The sequence below is a fragment of the Narcine bancroftii genome, chromosome 10, assembly GCF_036971445.1.
Source record: "Narcine bancroftii isolate sNarBan1 chromosome 10, sNarBan1.hap1, whole genome shotgun sequence".
Taxonomy (NCBI): Eukaryota; Metazoa; Chordata; class Chondrichthyes; order Torpediniformes; family Narcinidae; genus Narcine; species Narcine bancroftii.
The window spans coordinates 15,497,301-15,516,208 of NC_091478.1; the positions used below are offsets into that span (position 1 = coordinate 15,497,301).

General features: G+C 41.5%; 1 long non-coding RNA gene across 3 annotated transcripts in view; it reads left to right on the top strand.

The window, feature by feature from the left end:
- Positions 1-18,908, top strand: part of LOC138744212 (uncharacterized) — a 50,709-nt gene that overhangs the window by 14,879 nt on the left and 16,922 nt on the right. For 2 of the 3 annotated variants that reach the window (XR_011345365.1, XR_011345367.1), the window contains exon 2: positions 10,508-10,613. This is a non-coding gene — a long non-coding RNA (uncharacterized lncRNA). Of the gene's footprint in view, positions 1-6,935; positions 7,012-10,507; positions 10,614-18,908 lie in introns of those variants that run through there. The other variant, XR_011345366.1, reaches the window with a different exon arrangement.

Below are 18,908 nucleotides of genomic sequence, written 5' to 3' on the forward strand. Positions count from 1 at the left end.
TTGGCTTCGCGGACGAAGATTTATGGAGGGGGTAAAAAGTCCACGTCAGCTGCAGGCTCGTTTGTGGCTGACAAGTCCGATGCGGGACAGGCAGACACGATTGCAGCGGTTGCAAGGGAAAATTTGTTGGTTTGGGTTGGGTGTTGGGTTTTTCCTCCTTTGCCTTTTGTCAGTGAGGTGGGCTCTGCGGTCTTCTTCAAAGGAGTTTGCAGCCCGCCAAACTGTGAGGCGCCAAGATGCACGGTTTGAGGCGTTATCAGCCCACTGGCGGTGGTCAATGTGGCAGGCACCAAGAGATTTCTTTAGGCAGTCCTTGTACCTTTTCTTTGGTGCACCTCTGTCACGGTGGCCAGTGGAGAGCTCGCCATATAACACGATCTTGGGAAGGCGATGGTCCTCCATTCTGGAGACGTGACCCATCCAGCGCAGCTGGATCTTCAGCAGCGTGGACTCGATGCTGTCGACCTCTGCCATCTCGAGTACTTCGACGTTAGGGGTGTAAGCGCTCCAATGGATGTTGAGGATGGAGCGGAGACAACGCTGGTGGAAGCGTTCTAGGAGCTGTAGGTGGTGCCGGTAGAGGACCCATGATTCGGAGCCGAACAGGAGTGTGGGTATGACAACGGCTCTGTATACGCTTATCTTTGTGAGGTTTTTCAGTTGGTTGTTTTTCCAGACTCTTTTGTGTAGTCTTCCAAAGGCGCTATTTGCCTTGGCGAGTCTGTTGTCTATCTCATTGTCGATCCTTGCATCTGATGAAATGGTGCAGCCGAGATAGGTAAACTGGTTGACCGTTTTGAGTTTTGTGTGCCCGATGGAGATGTGGGGGGGCTGGTAGTCATGGTGGGGAGCTGGCTGATGGAGGACCTCAGTTTTCTTCAGGCTGACTTCCAGGCCAAACATTTTGGCAGTTTCCGCAAAGCAGGACGTAAAGCGCTGAAGAGCTGGCTCTGAATGGGCAACTAAAGCGGCATCATCTGCAAAGAGTAGTTCACGGACAAGTTTCTCTTGTGTCTTGGTGTGAGCTTGCAGGCGCCTCAGATTGAAGAGACTGCCATCCGTGCGGTACCGGATGTAAACAGCGTCTTCATTGTTGGGGTCTTTCATGGCTTGGTTCAGCATCATGCTGAAGAAGATTGAAAAGAGGGTTGGTGCGAGAACACAGCCTTGCTTCACGCCATTGTTAATGGAGAAGGGTTCAGAGAGCTCATTGCTGTATCTGACCCGACCTTGTTGGTTTTCGTGCAGTTGGATAATCATGTTGAGGAACTTTGGGGGACATCCGATGCGCTCTAGTATTTGCCAAAGCCCTTTCCTGCTCACGGTGTCGAAGGCTTTGGTGAGGTCAACAAAGGTGATGTAGAGTCCTTTGTTTTGTTCTCTGCACTTTACTTGGAGCTGTCTGAGGGCAAAGACCATGTCAGTGGTTCCTCTGTTTGCGCGAAAGCCGCACTGTGATTCTGGGAGAATATTCTCGGCGACACTAGGTATTATTCTATTTAGTAGAATCCTAGCGAAGATTTTGCCTGCAATGGAGAGCAACGTGATTCCCCTGTAGTTTGAGCAGTCTGATTTCTCGCCTTTGTTTTTGTACAGGGTGATGATGGTGGCATCACGAAGATCCTGAGGCAGTTTACCTTGGTCCCAACAAAGCTTGAAAAACTCATGCAGTTTGGCATGCAGAGTTTTGCCGCCAGCCTTCCAGACTTCTGGGGGGATTCCATCCATACCTGCTGCTTTGCCACTTTTCAGTTGTTCGATTGCCTTATATGTCTCATCCAGGGTGGGAACCTCATCCAGCTCTAGCCTTAGGGGCTGTTGAGGGAGCTGGAGCAGGGCGGAATCTTGGACTGAGCGGTTGGCACTGAAAAGAGATTGGAAGTGTTCTGACCATCGGTTGAGGATGGAGATCTTGTCGCTGAGGAGGACTTTGCCGTCTGAGCTGCGCAGCGGGCTTTGGACTTGGGGTGAGGGGCCGTACACAGCCTTTAGAGCCTCGTAGAAACCCCTGAAGTCGCCAATGTCCGCGCTGAGCTGTGTTCGTTTGGCGAGGCTAGTCCACCACTCATTTTGGATCTCCCGGAGTTTGCGCTGAAGATGGCTGCATGCGCGACGGAAGGCTTGTTTCTTCTCTGGACAGGACGGCTTTGTAAGGTGAGCCTGGTGGGCAGCTCGCTTCTTTGCCAGCAGCTCCTGGATTTCCTGGCTGTTTTCGTCAAACCAGTCCTTGTTTTTCCTGGAGGAGAAGCCCAGTACCTCTTCAGTGGATTGCAGTATGGTAGTCTTCAACTGATCCCAGAGGGTTTCAGGGGACGGGTCCGTGAGGCGGGTTGCATCGTCGAGCTTTGCTTTGAGGTTTGCCTGGAAGTTTCCTCTCGCTTCGTCTGACTGCAGGTTTCCAACATTGAACCTCTTTCTGGGGGCTTTATTGTTCCTGGGCTTTGGTTTGAAGTGAAGGTTGAGCTTGCAGCGAACCAGCCGGTGGTCAGTGTGGCATTCCGCGCTAGGCATGACCCTGGTGTGGAGCACATCTCGTTTGTCACTTTCTCGCACCAGGATGTAGTCCAGGAGGTGCCAGTGTTTGGATCGGGGATGCATCCAGGTGGTCTTAAGGCTGTCCCTCTGCTGAAAAAGGGTGTTTGTAATGATAAGCCGCTGTTCTGCGCAGAGCTCCAACAGGAGGCGCCCATTGTCGTTGCACTTGCCGACGCCATGCTTGCCCAGGATTCCTGGCCAGGTTTCTGAGTCTTTGCCGACACGAGCGTTGAAGTCGCCCAGGATGACAACCTTGTCGGCTGTAGGGGTACGTTGGATGAGGTTGCGCAGGTCGGTGTAGAACTTGTTCTTTTCTGCTGGTTCCGCCTGGAGGGTTGGAGCATAGACACTGATGAGGGTGATGTGACGCTTGTTTTGAAGTGGGAGTCGCATGGACAAGATTCGGTCCGAGAGGCCTGTCGGAAGGTTTTCGAGTTTGGAGGCAATGAAGCTCTTGACCATGAAGCCTACACCAGATAGGCGTCATTCATCCGAAGGCTTGCCAGACCAGTAGAGTGTGTAGCCCGCGCCGCGTTCTTGGAGGCTGCCTACATCTGCCAGGCGGACTTCACTGAGAGCGGCTATGTCGATGTCAAGTCTGAGGAGTTCATGTGCAATGAGGGCAGACCGACGTTCAGGTCGGTGGCTGTCAGCCTTGTCTAGCATGGTTCTGATGTTCCAGCATGCTAGCTTGAGTTTGTGAGCATCTTTTGAGGGGGAGGACGTGGAGGGGGAGGACGTGGAGGGGGAGGACGTGGAGGGGGAGGACGTGGAGGGGGAGGACGTGGAGGGGGAGGACGTGGAGGGGGAGGACGTGGACCTGTCCTCGGGCCTGCGCAAAGGAGCTTTTAGGTGGAGTGCAGTGCGCGCAGTACTGGCCCCACCCTTTACACCCATGGTTCGTGTGCCGTGGCCAAGCAAGCTGGGACGTGGCAGCGAGGTCCTTGGGTCGTAGGTTTTATATCGGAGTGGCCTTCTCCTATGCAGGTTTCTTACCCGGGCTGGAGGGGCCTGCCTCCCCTCCTAGGTCGGTCCATACTGCCCGGACCGGGGCCGAGGCAGTATGTATGTAATATAAGTGGAAAGATAACACAATACATGGAAAATGAAATTGGGGATCTATTGGAACGATTGTTGGTGGGAATGTGGAAAACAAATTGACAATTTTGAGATCAGAGTAATTCTGTAAGGATATCTAACATTTTGTAAGTAATAGATGCAGTCTGACTTAAAATATATAGAATTTGAATTGTTCCAAGGAAATGGCATTTATTGAAAAGGTTCAGAAAGCAGCCACCATTCAGATTGAAGGGGTAAAGAATTTGATTATAAGGAGTCAACTCTGGTAAAGAGTACAAGAGGTAAATGAATACTGAATATAGAATTCTGCAAGGATTGGATTATCTTATTAAATTCAAAATTAAATGTTGATCATTTGTGAAATTTGAAATGGATGGTATTTTTTTTGATTTGGGGAAAGGGAAACTTTGGTCACACGTGCATGCTGTGGAATAAATGACATTAGGATCCCTGCCTTGACATCTGCTGGATTGACCAGCTTGGTTTGGATGTGTAAGACTCTGGAACAAGCTCCATTTACTTAGTACTCAGTATGTGGGAAAGGAAAGGTGTGATGACTCATCGTATAGATGTTTGGGGTGTAGTCTCTTATAGGGATGAGGAAGTCTGATAACAGATGTTAGTTTCAATTTTGAAATACATCTGGAACAAAATCTTGTTCATACCAGTCAAAATTGGTCCTCATTTCTTTTGCTGAACTTTAATCCTGATGATTATGGTTCTTCATGTGCTTGTCCAGTTCGGTGTTAAAGCAGCAGCAGGTTTTGACTTCAAATCCATTCAGCATGTCATTTACAGAACCTCACCACTTGTTCAGTGAAGTGCGTTTATTCCCAACACCTTTCTAATTTTTCCACCAATGACATTACAGAAAGTGGTGAATGTAGCTGAGAATGTAACATAATTTGCATTCTCTTCTATGGTCTCCATCGACATATCCCACCGTCTGACATACTGAAGGACTTAACACAGCCCGGACACGCTCTCTCCTCCCTCCTCCCACTGGGAAAAAGGCTCATTTGTGTGAAAGTGCGCATCAACGGGTTCCTGACTGAACCTCACAATAGTGCTATCAAATACCCTTTGCCTGGAGTTCACTGATCATTCTGTAAATTGTGCTCTGTACAAGGATGTATGAATGTTTAAGATAAATGGTTTGACTGCTCACAGAAGAATCTTTGTCCATGTACTTGGTATAATGTGACAAATAAACAGACTTAAATCTTAACTTAAATCTTCAGTCTCTTATGTCTCCAGCTTGCATCTGTGGCTCCCATAGCACATATCAATGAAGCAACCTCAAGTTATAATCATTAAGATATCAAGTTTTCCCAAAATTCTATCTAGTTCTTTCATGCCCTCTAGAAAAGAAAATATGCAGATTTTACCTTGTCTGACAAACCTTCTGCATGGATTGTCATCTTGTTGTGGTGGAGAAGCTTGTGTGGTCCTGTGATCCTAAGAGTAATGCTGTCTGGAGCTACGCTCCTGATAGGGTTACCCATGGTTGTAAGGTCGAGGGTGAGGTCCCTGACAAAGAACGATCCAACCAAGTCCTCAACGGTGGAACAGGCGGACAAAGTTACTCTGAACTCAACGGCTGTGAGGGCAGACGAAGGATGCAACAAATCCATCAGCTCCAATTGTTGTGGTTTTCATGCCATTGGAATTAGTTGGTTGACTTGTGAAGTACTGTGAGCTTCTTGGAGTGCAATATCAAGTACACATAAACAAATACAAGCACAGGCATCTTCACTCTGTGGATCAACGGAATGAAGCCATCATCCTCAACCTCGAGGGATAGCCGTGACGACGACGATGATGGGACTCCAACATATGATTGCGCTTTCAAATGGCTTGACAAGCTACTCAGTTCAGAGGCAGTTAGAAATAAGGCAATAGGGACAAGTCCTTTGAATACATTATAAATATTTCTCAGTGTGCAAAGATTTTTGACACTAATTCCTTTTGTACCTAACACTATTTTTAGTGTGCCAAAACTGAATGTTCCATTCTTATAGCCACAGAATTTAATTTTTTTGAGTTCTTTAACCAAGAACTATTACTTGCAATTCATTTCAACTTTATCAGTATCTTTTTTCAATGACTCTTGCCTGTGGCTTCTCAATAAAATAACAAGCTGAGAATCTGGCATAAGGCCAGAACATAAATACTAAGCCAACTAGCCCAATGAATTGTAAACCTCTGCGATGTAATAATATTAGATGATGATAATTTTGACACATTTTTGGAGTACCTTTATTTTTATTCTGATGCACCACTTTTTTAAAATTTTTGGAATGTAAAAGGAGATGGATAAAATTGAACAATGGTAAAATGGTGCTGCTTAAGTGCCAATATCTGTTCCGTGCTACCATCCATAACAATTCCACTTTCACAATGCTAAAGGGTGCACTGATGCCATGGAATGTGGAAAACAATTCAGTTTTATTTGGATTTGGGATGTTGTGACAGTGACAAGAGACAGAGGGGAAGGACTTTTCATTGATTTCTGACCACGTCACATGTGATCAGGAAGTACTTGACGTCATACCAAGTTGTTCCAAATGAAAAGAGCATTATTTTCCAACATTCTTACCTTATAAGTACAGAATTCAGCACACATCCAAACTCAGATTATTCTGAGGGGAATTTGCTTACTTTATTTGATCACTTGTTTTGATTAGATGAAACAATTGTGCAGAGATCAACCCAAGTTACTTACCCAGTCTTACAAGAGAAATGGACATAAATAACTGACATGGGATGGAACCTATATTTCTAGTTCTCCAATTCAAACAAATGTTATAAGACAGCAAATCATTCAGAGCTAATGCAACGTCCCAGTTTCAGTTTCTTTTCTTAAATCAATAAAAATAAATGAATATTTTCCCAAGTAAATTGATTGCCATTCAATAGCATTACTCAAATGAAAGTATTCACAAGGTTGTTCAAATTAGATTTGCATAATTAAAATCATCTCTGCAGCCCTTTGTTTCGCAATGACAGGAAACATCTGGACAATATTTGGCTGAGTATAATAGTTTTCTCATTCTGTTTACGAATGTGCATCAGTTTAAGTAAAAGCAGGTTTCCCTTCCGTCTGAAACATAGTGTTCTTATTACAAGATATAACAGGCACAAAATGTAAATGAAGTTGAAAAGATTTTAAGTGTGCTGAAATGACATGATTACAGAACTGAATCTTTATTCCAGTGGAATGAAAGGATGGGGGTGAGGGGGGTGGGGGGGGGTGTAGAGCTTGTCGAAAGAACCAAAGACTTGTTGATCCAAACCAAGGCTTTTATTAGCAAAAGACAGGAGCTCTTCACAGGTGGCCGACCAGTCCGGAATGATCCGACCTGGCTAGGGACACAACCCTTTAAGGCCCAGACGGTAGGCGTGGCTTAGCTCTCAGCCAATCGCTGTAAGCACAGTCTAGATACAGTAACTATATACACTATGTACATTGGTGATAGATCTGTACTATCACAGGGGGGCAGCTGGCTGCCTCAAATTCCAAAGCAGAAGGTATAACCCAAGGTTCCAGACCTGATTGTTTACTGTGTTTCCTTCTGATGCTTCATAAGGACAGGGCTGTCATCCTGTTAATATTAGTGCTTGTGGTTCAGAGCCAGCAAGATTCAACTGCGCTGATTTTTAAAAAGTCTCATCCAATGCTAGTATGGTCATGTGGGCCAAAAGGCCCTCTTCTATTTTGTACGTTGTCTGCGGTTCGCTGATTTGTTGTGTTAGAGGGAAATTGTGGGATCAAGGTCGGGAGAGGGGGTAAGAGAACAAGAGTTGAAGGAAATGGAATGCAGAGAAGCAGCAGCTAAGTGCAGTACATAGCTCATCCCTGCCCATTGCAACATAGAAAGGAGAGACAAGGTGGAAGTTCAATGCTGGCAAGCCTGATCTCTGAAGGGACTCTTTCCTGCTTCTCTTGCTCTTACTGTTGGAGCGTCAGGCAATGCTAATGGATCACTCTCCATTTGCCTGACAGCAGGGAAAAGGAAATTTCATGTCTATAATATTTTTTGACAAGACAATAACAGGAATCTTGATTTGTTGCTGGACTATGAAACACAAGTGTGCTGAGCTGAAAGGTTCGATGCACTTTGCATCCAATCCTTCAGCTTTATTGCCAACCATGGCTGAAGTATATAGTGCAACCCCATTCATTTCATGTTATCTCATTGCTTGTACTGTAGTTTGAAGCATTTTGGGTTTTAATTTTTTTTAACATGGTTTACTGTGTTCTCGATCTTCCTGCCCACTTGGACCCCTGTGCTGTCTCTGATCATATCCTTCATCATCTCCAGTTAGCAAACACAAAGTTGCAGAACAAACAATTTGGTTTTTATTTGCCCAAAGTTTATTACTCCTTTTGAAGATTTTCAATGCAAATCTTGGGGTTCACTGGTTTAAATCTATCATGGTGTGGGGTTGAGTTGAATAAAGAGGAAAAGGAATTGAAGGCAGCCATGGTAATCAATAAAGAGGACTAAAGATAAGTTCAGACGCAGGAGAATGAAGAGGAAATATAATTCAGAACTAGGGATAAAAAAGGATATTAGATGATTAGAGTGTTTGAAAAGCAATAAAGAGCAAGGCAGTGTGTATCATAAAATGAAGGTAGATGGAAGATGGTAGAATGAGTAAAAACTATAATTGGTGCATTTGGGAAAAAATAGACAATGTGTGGTGCTATGGCATTAAATACCCTGCTGTCCCTGTCTTTGAATCTTTGCCCCAAGACTATAGTCAAATCCCTTAAATTATGTGAATTCTACATCCACTATAGAACGTGGAAGCAGTAATATTCTCCCATTCCACCTGCCACATGCCTCATACTAGAAAACAGAAGATGGAGCAATCAAATTGTTATATATGCCAGTACAGTGTACAGATGTACTGAAATTTTTGCTGCAACCAGACAAGTACATAAGAAACGCAAACTACAATAGTATACATTACATTATCGCAAATGAACAACAGAAAAGGAGAAAATAAATATAAAAGGATAGATGGATAGATAAATATTCACAGTTTCAGTTAGTGAAAGAAAGTGATGTTTCAATAGAGTAAACAGATCTTTTGGTAATCCCAGGCCAGTTTACGGTTTGGGTTAGGGTAGTGGGGGGAAGTTTAAGAACCTGTTAGCAGCTGAATAAAGAGATGCTAGACTTCAGATTGTTGAATTTTCCACCTGAAGTAGCAGTGAGAAAAGTCTGTGGCCAGGATGATATGGGTCCTTTATGATGTTGACAGCCTTCTTGAGACAGCGCCCCATAAAAATGTCTTCAATGTATGGGGATCAGTGCCCATGATGGACTTGTCAAGTTTGCCACTTTCTGCATTCCTGGACACTTGAGTTGCCAAACAAGACCACGGCACAACCAGTCAGTATAGTCTCCACAGTTCATCTGTGGAAGATTAAACGTGTATTCGACGACATGCAAAATTGATGGTGTCATCTGTGAAACTATAGATGGTATTGGAGCAGAAGGTAGCTACACAATCCTAAGGGTAGAAGGAATGGAGCAGGAGACTAAGCACACAATCTTGAGCTGCCCCTATGTTGATGGTCAATGAGGAGGAGGTGATGTTGCTAATCAGGTTATCAGTTTTATTGGTATGATTGTGTTGAATGTTGATTTGTAGTAAATGAACAACAGTGTGACAAAGGCATTCTTCTGGTCCAGATGTTCCAATTCAGAATAGAGGGCCAGAGAGAAGTTATCCACTATTGATCTGTCGTGATGATAGGTGAACTGAAGTGGATCCAAGTCCTTCCTGAGACAGGAATTGATCTGCTTCATAACCTACCTCTCAAAGCACTTCATCATGATAGATGCAAAGTGCCACCCACACATAGGTTTAGAGGCTGGTCTTCTTACTCTATTTGAGTACTGGCATAATGCAAGGAGTTTGTACGTTCTCCTTGTGTCTGCATGGGTTTCTTCTGGGTCTTCCGGTTTCCTCCCACTGTTCAAAACATATCAGAGTTGTAGGTCAGTTGGCTGTAATTGGACGGCATGGGCTCATGGCCCAAAAGGGACTTTTATAGTGCAGTATGCCAAAATTAAAAAATTTCAAAAATGTTATTTAAAATAATGCATGTCCTTTTGAAGCACGTGGGGACATCAAACTGTAGCAGCGAGAGATTGAAAATATCAGCAAAAACTCTGTCCTGTTGGTCCACACAAGGTATCAGGGCCAACCAGGTACACTGTCTGGACAAGATCCTTTCTAAGGATTCATCCTCCTCCAGGATCTTTTCATTTTTGGTATTTCACCAAAGACTCTCAAAAATTTCTACAGGTGAACTATGGAGAGCATTCTGGCTGGTTGCATCCCTGTCTGGTATGGAGGTGCCAATGCTCGGGACAAGAAAAAAACTTCAGAGGGTTGTTAACTCGGCCTGCATCATCACAGGCACCAGACTTCACTCCATCGAGGACATCTAAATGAGGCAGTGTCTCAAAAGGGCAGCCTCTATCCTCAAAGATTCCCACCACCCAGGGCATGCCCTCTTCACTCTGCTACCACTGGGAAAAAGGGACAGGAGCCTAAAGACGAGCATTCAGTGGCACAAGGACAGCTACTTCCCCGCGGCCATCAGATTTCTGAAAAATCAGTGAACTAAAGACACTGCCTTACTTTTCATGCACTTTTTGTTTAATATTTATTGTTGTAAGATGGTTTATGATATAAATGTTTGCACTATATGACGCTGCCACAAAACATCAAATTACGTGACTTGTCCATGACAATAAATTCTGAGGGCGCATCATTATTTTCCATTTTAAATTGCACACAGAAGGCACTGAATGCAACAGGAAGGGATGTTTCAAAGTTTGTGAGAGCACCTCATTTTGCCTTGTAGGATGTGATGGCATGCGAATCCTGCCACAGCTGCTGAGCATCCGTTCTGAGACTCGAGTCTCTCGCTAGAAGTGGAGATAACCAGCAGCACAGATATGATGGACAGGGTAAGTGTGACTATGTGATCCATTTCCTTTAAGCAATACCACAGGATATCCAAAATATTGTTCCCCTGCTGCACAGAGATCATATTAAATGACGGTGATGTCCCAGAGAGGTATGCTAATAAGTTGGCAATTTCAGATGTAGTATATCTGAGGCTGCAATTTTCTGACCCCTTCATGCTCTCAGTAAATCATGCTTAATAAACCTTGTTATTTAAATACCAGAATAATTCATGCCGCTGCTAATAGTCGTTAATTGAGGAGGTAGGAGAATGAGCAATCTGATGTGAAAATGCAGGAATAAATTGATTTATTCAAGGTATTTTTCTGTGTTTCACGAGGAAAAGGGATTTCCACTGATGAAAAGAAAACCTTATGAAATATACAAGGCAATAAAACATAAACCCCACACCTTCAGAATAGATGTCAAAGCGAACAGTTTAAAGCCTTTTTTTTTACATTTTACATTACAAACTTGTCTTATGACCTTCCTCCTAAAAATGACCCTGTGAGGTGAGTCCAACCCTTTGGCCAAATTTGGACCATTTCCAGAATTTGTTTGACCTGTGGAATTCTGCCAGAGATAATAACACCTGATCTCCCCCTGGCTTTGAGAGAATAATTACAAATAGAACAGCTGAGGCAACACCACCGGATCAGCAGGGCAGGATTTTGCTAGGTTGACCTTTTCACTCAGAACCTACATCAGTAATTCATAAAACTGCAGGTCCTTGGAGCTGCAAATTAGGACTTTCAGCTTCAGCATGTCAATCCCCCCCCACCACACCGTTCTCCAAGCATACAGTGCTGTTTACATTTCCTTTAGTTTGTAAGCGAGAGGATGGAAGTTCCAGAGATGATCATTAAACTTGGGTGACATTAGTCTTGTCTCATCCATTTGTAACTCCAGAGTGGATATGAACATGCAGGGAGGATGAACCAAATTATAGATCCAATAATGCCTGAGGATGGCTTTAGCAAAAGCCAATTCTGTGAAAATGTCCAATAATTTCACTCTTATATCTTACTCATTTGTATTTTGATCCATATCTACCCGGACAAAACAGTATTTCAATGCCTCATCAGTAGAATTTGTTTTTTTTCATTAAATGAGAAACTAACATTTCAATAAATCGATGCCAAGATATTCAATTTAAATACAAAACAGAAGCACAGCTTTCTTTGTAAACTTTGCTAATTTGTGGCATTTTTTGCTTTGAGTTTATTTTTGGGGGTGTATGTGAGTGGCATCTGATCGTCACAGGAAAAAAAACACAAATTATTGATATATAGATTTATTTTGCTAGAATCCAGTGGGAGACTGGTGCCGCATATAAACTATTATTCCTCTGGTAGAAAAAAACTCAAAAGCATGATATTCTTTTCACTTACATTGCCCAGCCAGGCTGAAATACTTGATACCTAAAAGAAATAAATCAAAAGGGTCAGGTTCCAGCAAGGGAAGGAGGGATTCAAGGGACGTTCTTACACCATCTGGAGGTTGTAAATCAAAAGAGGTTGTGGGTCTAGAGGGATTATTTTCAATGGACTCAGCCCACTGCAATTCACAGACTGAGCAATAGTCTTTCCAATAAAGGCGAATACAATTTCCTCCATGGGGGCTGAAGCATACCTTCCTCCTTCCAATTATTTCCTGCTAATTTCAATTGTATTCTACCTTGTCGTGCTCACGAGTAAAGTATGCAGATTAATATCATCCAGACTAGTTGATGATGTGTCTGTCTATAGAGTTAAAAGCTGGCAGAATGTGCATGTTGTAGGGCATGTGAGACTATGGCTAACAACTGGTAATATTGTTTAATGAGGCTATGACAGATAATGTTATATTTTATATTGTATATAGATGTGTTTCAAAGCAGATAAATTGTGGGGTTTTTTTAGTTAGGTCACAAAAAGTTACAAACACTACACAGATCTCATTTAAAATGCCAGAGCACTGCTTAAGCCAGACAGTTCAGGCTCCCAGTGCCTTTGTAAAGACAATGGAAACTGCTTTGCTGAAGGACTGCACAAGTAGGTGTTAATTGGACGTGCTGTGGAATAGTGGATTATTGTTTTGAAAAGCATCAGATGAATGGACTCAGAAGATTGGGTCCGGTGCCGCAAACTGTCTGAAGGTAGTTTGCTGTTTTAGGAAGGTCATGTGGTTTTGCAAGCAGAGAGAGTCAAACAGGTTTTTTTTCTCTGAGTGTGACACAGAGAGAAAGAGAGACTGTTGGTTTTCTGCAGTGGCTTTCAGAAGCTGGTTTTGACACCCCATTTTGAAGATGGGTTGTGAGTTCTTAGTTCAGCCCGTTCAAATCCCTTGTGGTCCATGCAAGAGGAGATGGCTGGCTGTATAATGTTTTGCCTGAGATAAGGGAAACAGAAAAGGAACTCTGTGGTACCTGAAGAAGGAGGTTATCATCTTGAAAACCCCAATGGAGCAAGTTTCTTTGGCAGGACACTGTCGTGGCTGATCGGAAGGAATCAGTTTGTGTGTGTCCAATGAGCAACAAATCTCTCTCTGAAAACTGACAAGAACCTTCCTGAGTGGTAACCATTTACCTTTCAAGCACCAAAGCCTGGTGAAAATTCATAAATGTTAAATTCTGTGTACATTTTAAGAATTGCCTGATATCAGTGAACTTAGAGGAATGAAAAGTGAGATTGGACTGTGAATCAAATAACTTTTCTGAACTTATGCACACATTATGGACATGTGTGCTTAGAATTAGAAAGGGATTAAGTTAGGTTAAGTTAATAGTAATAAGTTTGATCATGTTTTTGTGTTTAAAGAAAATCAAAAGTAACTTTTGTTTAAGTAACCATTTGTCTTGGTGAATTTCTATTGCTGCTGGTTTTGGGGTCCTCTAGGCTCGTCACAAGCCAATGACCTTTAGTTATGAGTTCTTTTTGGTGATAGGTAGATGATGGGGTGTAGTGATTTGATAAGGGTCCTTGTCATTCTTTATGTAATTATAGAATACTTCCAATTAGTTGGGAGTTGGTTGACTGGCTTGCAAGTTAACTATGGAGTTTTGGAAAACTTGCATTTGTCTTTACGAAGAGTCTGCACTTTCAGATCCAAAATGCCCAAGCTTCCAGTCTTAAAACGGCCAATTCCAAAGTTACTCTAAAAGTACTTACCAGGAATCTCTAAGAGAATCTCCAGGAAAAACAGTAAGTGTACATCGACTATAGTCAGGGTGCAGAAAGATTAAAATAAGGATAATTAGAAGAAACTCAAATAGCCAAAGATTTGCTGGTCACAATCTAAGAAAGCAGTACTATTTCAAAGATAATTATGTTTAATATATCAGCAATTCAACATGGAAATGGCAATGCGTGAGCTTGGCCTTTGAAATCATACTTGATGTACTTGAGAAGCAATGCAGGAACTTTTAATCCACAGAGGCGAATGGATTTCTTTGTGTAAAAGCGTTCAACATTTCTGTTTGATGGTCTGGGCAGAGAGAGAAATTTTAATACTTTGTCTTAATCGTTTAAAAACAATGTTTCCACGCAACTTGAGGGAAGAGTTTACAAACAGAGAAATAAACTGCTCATAGCTTCCATGGGAAACTCATAGCAGTCATTGAAAAAGGTTTGCACCAAAATATATTTACAATGCAGATGCAACTGGAATTCATCAGGAATTTTGCCAGCAAAAACTTCTGAAGGTAAACAATTTGCTTCAGACCAAAAGACAGGCTAAGCTCTTGCACTGTGCTAATGCAACCATGAGCTCTAACTCTGTGTGATGGCAAAGCCGAAAGATCACAAAAAAGGAATGGAATATTCTTATGCTTTATTCAACCCATAAATTGGCACAGATGGAGTGTGGCATTTTCAAAATATGAATTGACAAATTTATACCTAACCTTCAGGCACACGTGCGATGGAAGGCTTTACCTGAATATGCTGACCTGCTATGGAAAAAAGGACCTCCTTTTCCTCGCGATTCAGATTAAAAGATAACATTTTGGTCAAACTTTTACAATTAATGCAACTTCTGTATCCAATTTATAATCTAGGGGAATTTCTGCATGTATTAAAAGGAATTATCACTGTGGACTATTGCAAATGCATGTGAGGACAGGAAATCTTTACAGGAAGAGCAGACAGTTCAGAATGAAGCATTGAAGAGAATGAAGTGCAGCCAATCAAATCAAATTGTGGCAAACAATCTTCCCAGAAATAGGCAGGAATAGCAACATGGACAGTGGGAGAATTTTCAGGAACAGATCCATCAAAAATTGTTCGCTAGTGGATGGAGGTGAAAATGTTGATGGGGAAAGTATCAGAGGAATGGCTTGGCATTGACTGCCATGAATCTGGCTGATCGTTGCTCTCTCACACATATTATAACAGCATGTGCATATAGCACTGGATTTCTTAAGGTGCTCCCCTCATCTGTGTTGGGACATTGTGTTAAATGAGAAAAGAAGAAGCATAAATGGTGCAAGATTAAAACTAAGCTCTGGACTACCTGATTAAGTAGTGCATGAATAACTGGGGACCACATATTTGTCAATTATTGGGTGATATCTGGCGCCAGCAAAGGTCAATATATGTTATAGCCTCATTTTATTAATTGTCATTTTAACATTATGATTTTCAAAGACGAATGGTCAGTCACTTTTCATGATTTATTCGACTTCATTACATTTATATCGGTAGCAAAATATAAACCTATTACTTTCATTGAGTTTCTGCGAAGGCAGATTATTTGTTAAGATTTCAAATTTATTGTCATATACAATAATGACATCACATACAATTCTGAGATTCTTTTTCCTGTGGCTCAGGCAGAATTACTACTTATTGGGGTCATGCAAAAAAAACCAAACTCAATATACACATGCAAACAAATACAAAAATGTAAACAATACAGAGAAAAAAAAATAATAAAGTGCAAAAGTAAGAGTCCTTAAATAAGTCCCTGATGGGGTTTGTGATCGAGGAGTCAGATGGTGGAGGGGGTAGCAGCTCTTTTGTGAGGCACGGTTTACAGAATATGTATTTTGTCCTATGTGCATTTGGTTTGTGCAAATAATTTCAAAACGATATGAGCAATGAGTAGTCTTTGTCATCCACGAACTACTGTTTAGTTCTAATTTATGGATTAAATACCCTGCTGCAGAATGAAGGTATCATGACTGTTGTATGATCCCATCAGCTGAACAGTGAGGAATCTCATCTGATTTCAATAAATGTCAGGGTTACAATGAGTGGAGTCACTTGCAATAAAAACAATGAAAAAGGCCATGACTTTACTTATGCAACAGTGCATTATAAACTGTGATTGGTTGGCAGTATCTCCAACTGGAGGCTGGAAGGAGCTCAATATGTAAAAAAAAATGAGCTCAGATCAATTTGACAATAACTGCCTAACCAGTCTCATCTTGCTCTGAGTTTGGAATTGTAGCTGAAGGCAATGGGGATTTTTTGTGTGAGCTTCCTGATTGAAGCACAAATGTCACACACACACTGTTCCTCACCGAGGATATGGTCTCTTGCCAAAATTCTCCTCCTCTAGCAATCTGACCCATTATGTCACCTTTTTGCTAATTTGTCCCAGTGTGATTCATTTATGATGTATGCGTATGACAATTAGAGAGAGAGTGGAATAAATGAGAGGTACTTATTTTAGCTATTCTCCTTCTCTGGGTGATGCATAATATTCCAGGGACGATTGGCAATATAATAAGAACCAGTACATATAATAGAAATGCTATGCTGTATTTGAAGGGAAATGCCTATGAATATCTCAGAAGGATGGCAAAATCAGAAGCCTTGAGGCAAGACAAACTCCTTCACCCCCTGGCTCACCAGATCATGGAGACTAACAAAAAGAAATATAGAAAATGTCATCATTCTACTAAAGCATTAGTCAATCAAAATATCTTTTGAGTTTTCCTGCTGGACCTTAACCCTCCTGCTGAACTCTAACCCCGCTGTTGAATGCATGCAATACTAATGTTTGGTGGAGAAGTAGGGTTTGAGTTTGCAGAATTGAGATTAGCATGGCTTGTATTATCCAATTCACAAGTAAATTTGCACTGCAAATACATGTCACTTATCTGCAATAAATTGTTAACCTATGCAAATGATCAACAATATGCAAATTATGTGGCCCATGGATGTTTGTTGCTGTTTTGATCTCAGATTTAATCAATACATTAAAATAGTTGAGTAGTGAGGCTTTTTAATTCTGATCATGAAGTGAAGAGTAATTCATTGCTATGTTTCAGCCTTGGCTGATGTAATCATAATTGCCTCGAATCAGCAGTTTGCTAATGCAAGTCTCACTCTAGAGGTTTAAGCATATTATTTGGGCTGATATTTCTCTGCAGGGTTTAGGGAGTGTTGCAGTATTTGCAAGTGCCATCTTTCACATGAGAGATAACATTTCGGCAGATTTTCTCTTTCAATAGATGTAAAAGGTAGAATTTGAAGATTCTATCGTGAGTTATTGTAGTGTCATAACCAACAATGTTCAAGCAACACCAAAAACTGGTGATCTAGTTGCTTATCTAATTGTTGTTTTGAGGACATTGTAACATACATTATTTTGTTATATTTTTTACATGTTTGTAGTGATTACACTTTAGTAATATATTTTATTAGCTATGAACAGCTTGATACATCCAGAAGTCCAGGTTACTTTGAAATTGCAGTAGTGTTAGTAAAATGGTAATGTTGGTTTAGAGTAGGTGTTCATCATATGACAAATTCCAAAGCTTAGTGAAGTTACTGGGAAAGTCATTCATTAAAGACCATGGATTGATTTTAGTAGGATAGCATAAATATTGTCCAAGATTTATCTTCAAGGTATGTTTTTGACAAATAGCTAAAAAAAACATGTTTATAAATCAAAATTATTGCTGTAAGATATAACACAATATATTAATGATCCTGGAATTCTTACTATCATTTACAGCACATTCCTTGGGGAATGTAGTGAGAATGTCTATTTATGAGCATTTATTTGTTCATATTCAGTTTTCTTCTGTGAAGCAATTAAATTGATCAAGAGGGATTAGGATTGTTCCTAATATTTTAGAAGCCTGAACCATGATAATCTTATTTTAACATTGTTATTCATTACAACTGAAAGATACTTGTTAAAATTCATCTATTCCATAATGTAAGGAAATGAATATGCCAAACTTGCAAATGAACACCATTTGCTGTCCTATTGTGTTAGTGGAAGCCTTCAGCTCATGTTCACACACAACAGCTGTGTCCTGTCTACTTTGACAGCAAACTGCTAAAGATGCTCAGAGAGAATCTGTCAGTTCTACATTTTAAATTGTCAAATGAAATAAGTGCTTCAGTTGGCTCATTCTTAGCAAATCAAATGTGGAAAATTACAGCTGTTTCCCTATACTAAATGTTTTATTGATAATTTTTAGTCTTGGGCAGTCCCCTGAACTTGAGGATGACATTTCCACTATGGCTCGAGGATTGGAGTGGGGGATCCACAGACTCAACTACAGGTGCTGAAGACAGTTGTTTGCAAAGCAGTGTACTCCTTCTGTAGTTTATGTTGGGTTTCTGTGCACTCCCAACAACGGGATTTGAGCTTCTCAATAACACTCAGGATATTTCCTCTTTCATGATACACCATTTTCCCCTATGTCTGTGAGATGGTGAAATTTTTCAAGAAGACTGCAAAATCTGTCCTTGAGGGAAGCTCTCACTTTGACAAGAGCTCAGAGTACGGTAACTATTTTGGTGGGAGTTTAATATCAGGCATGGAAAGAATGTGGCCTGCCTGTTAAGAGTCTCCCAAATTGAATTAGGATCTTGATGCTAGGATGCTGAGCTGCAGAGGGCACTGACCTTGGCTACCTTATCATCCCAATTAATTTGCAGGATTTTGGAGAGATAGTTTTGGTGGAATCTTGCCAATATTTTGAGGCACCTGTTGCAAACAGTTCATGTCTCAGAAGTGTACAGAAGGGCTGAGATTGCTATAGTTCTGTGGATGTTTGGAGGGTTTACTGAGATAAATTTTTTGAAAGGTTTGCAACATCAAGTGACTTCATCAACAATATTCCCAACCCCTACAGACCAAAGCCAGCATTCACACTTTAAAATGTGCCTATCCTTACTGAGGATCAAAGTAGCCAAATGAAGTAGTCAGAATTTGTCCTCTACCCCGATACAAAATCAGGCTAATCTTTAAAAGCAAGCATTTAGTTCTGAAGGGAATCAACAGCATTCACCCATTGGAAATATATCTTGGACTTATGCAGACCCATTGTCACTGTTCAATGGCTGGACTCT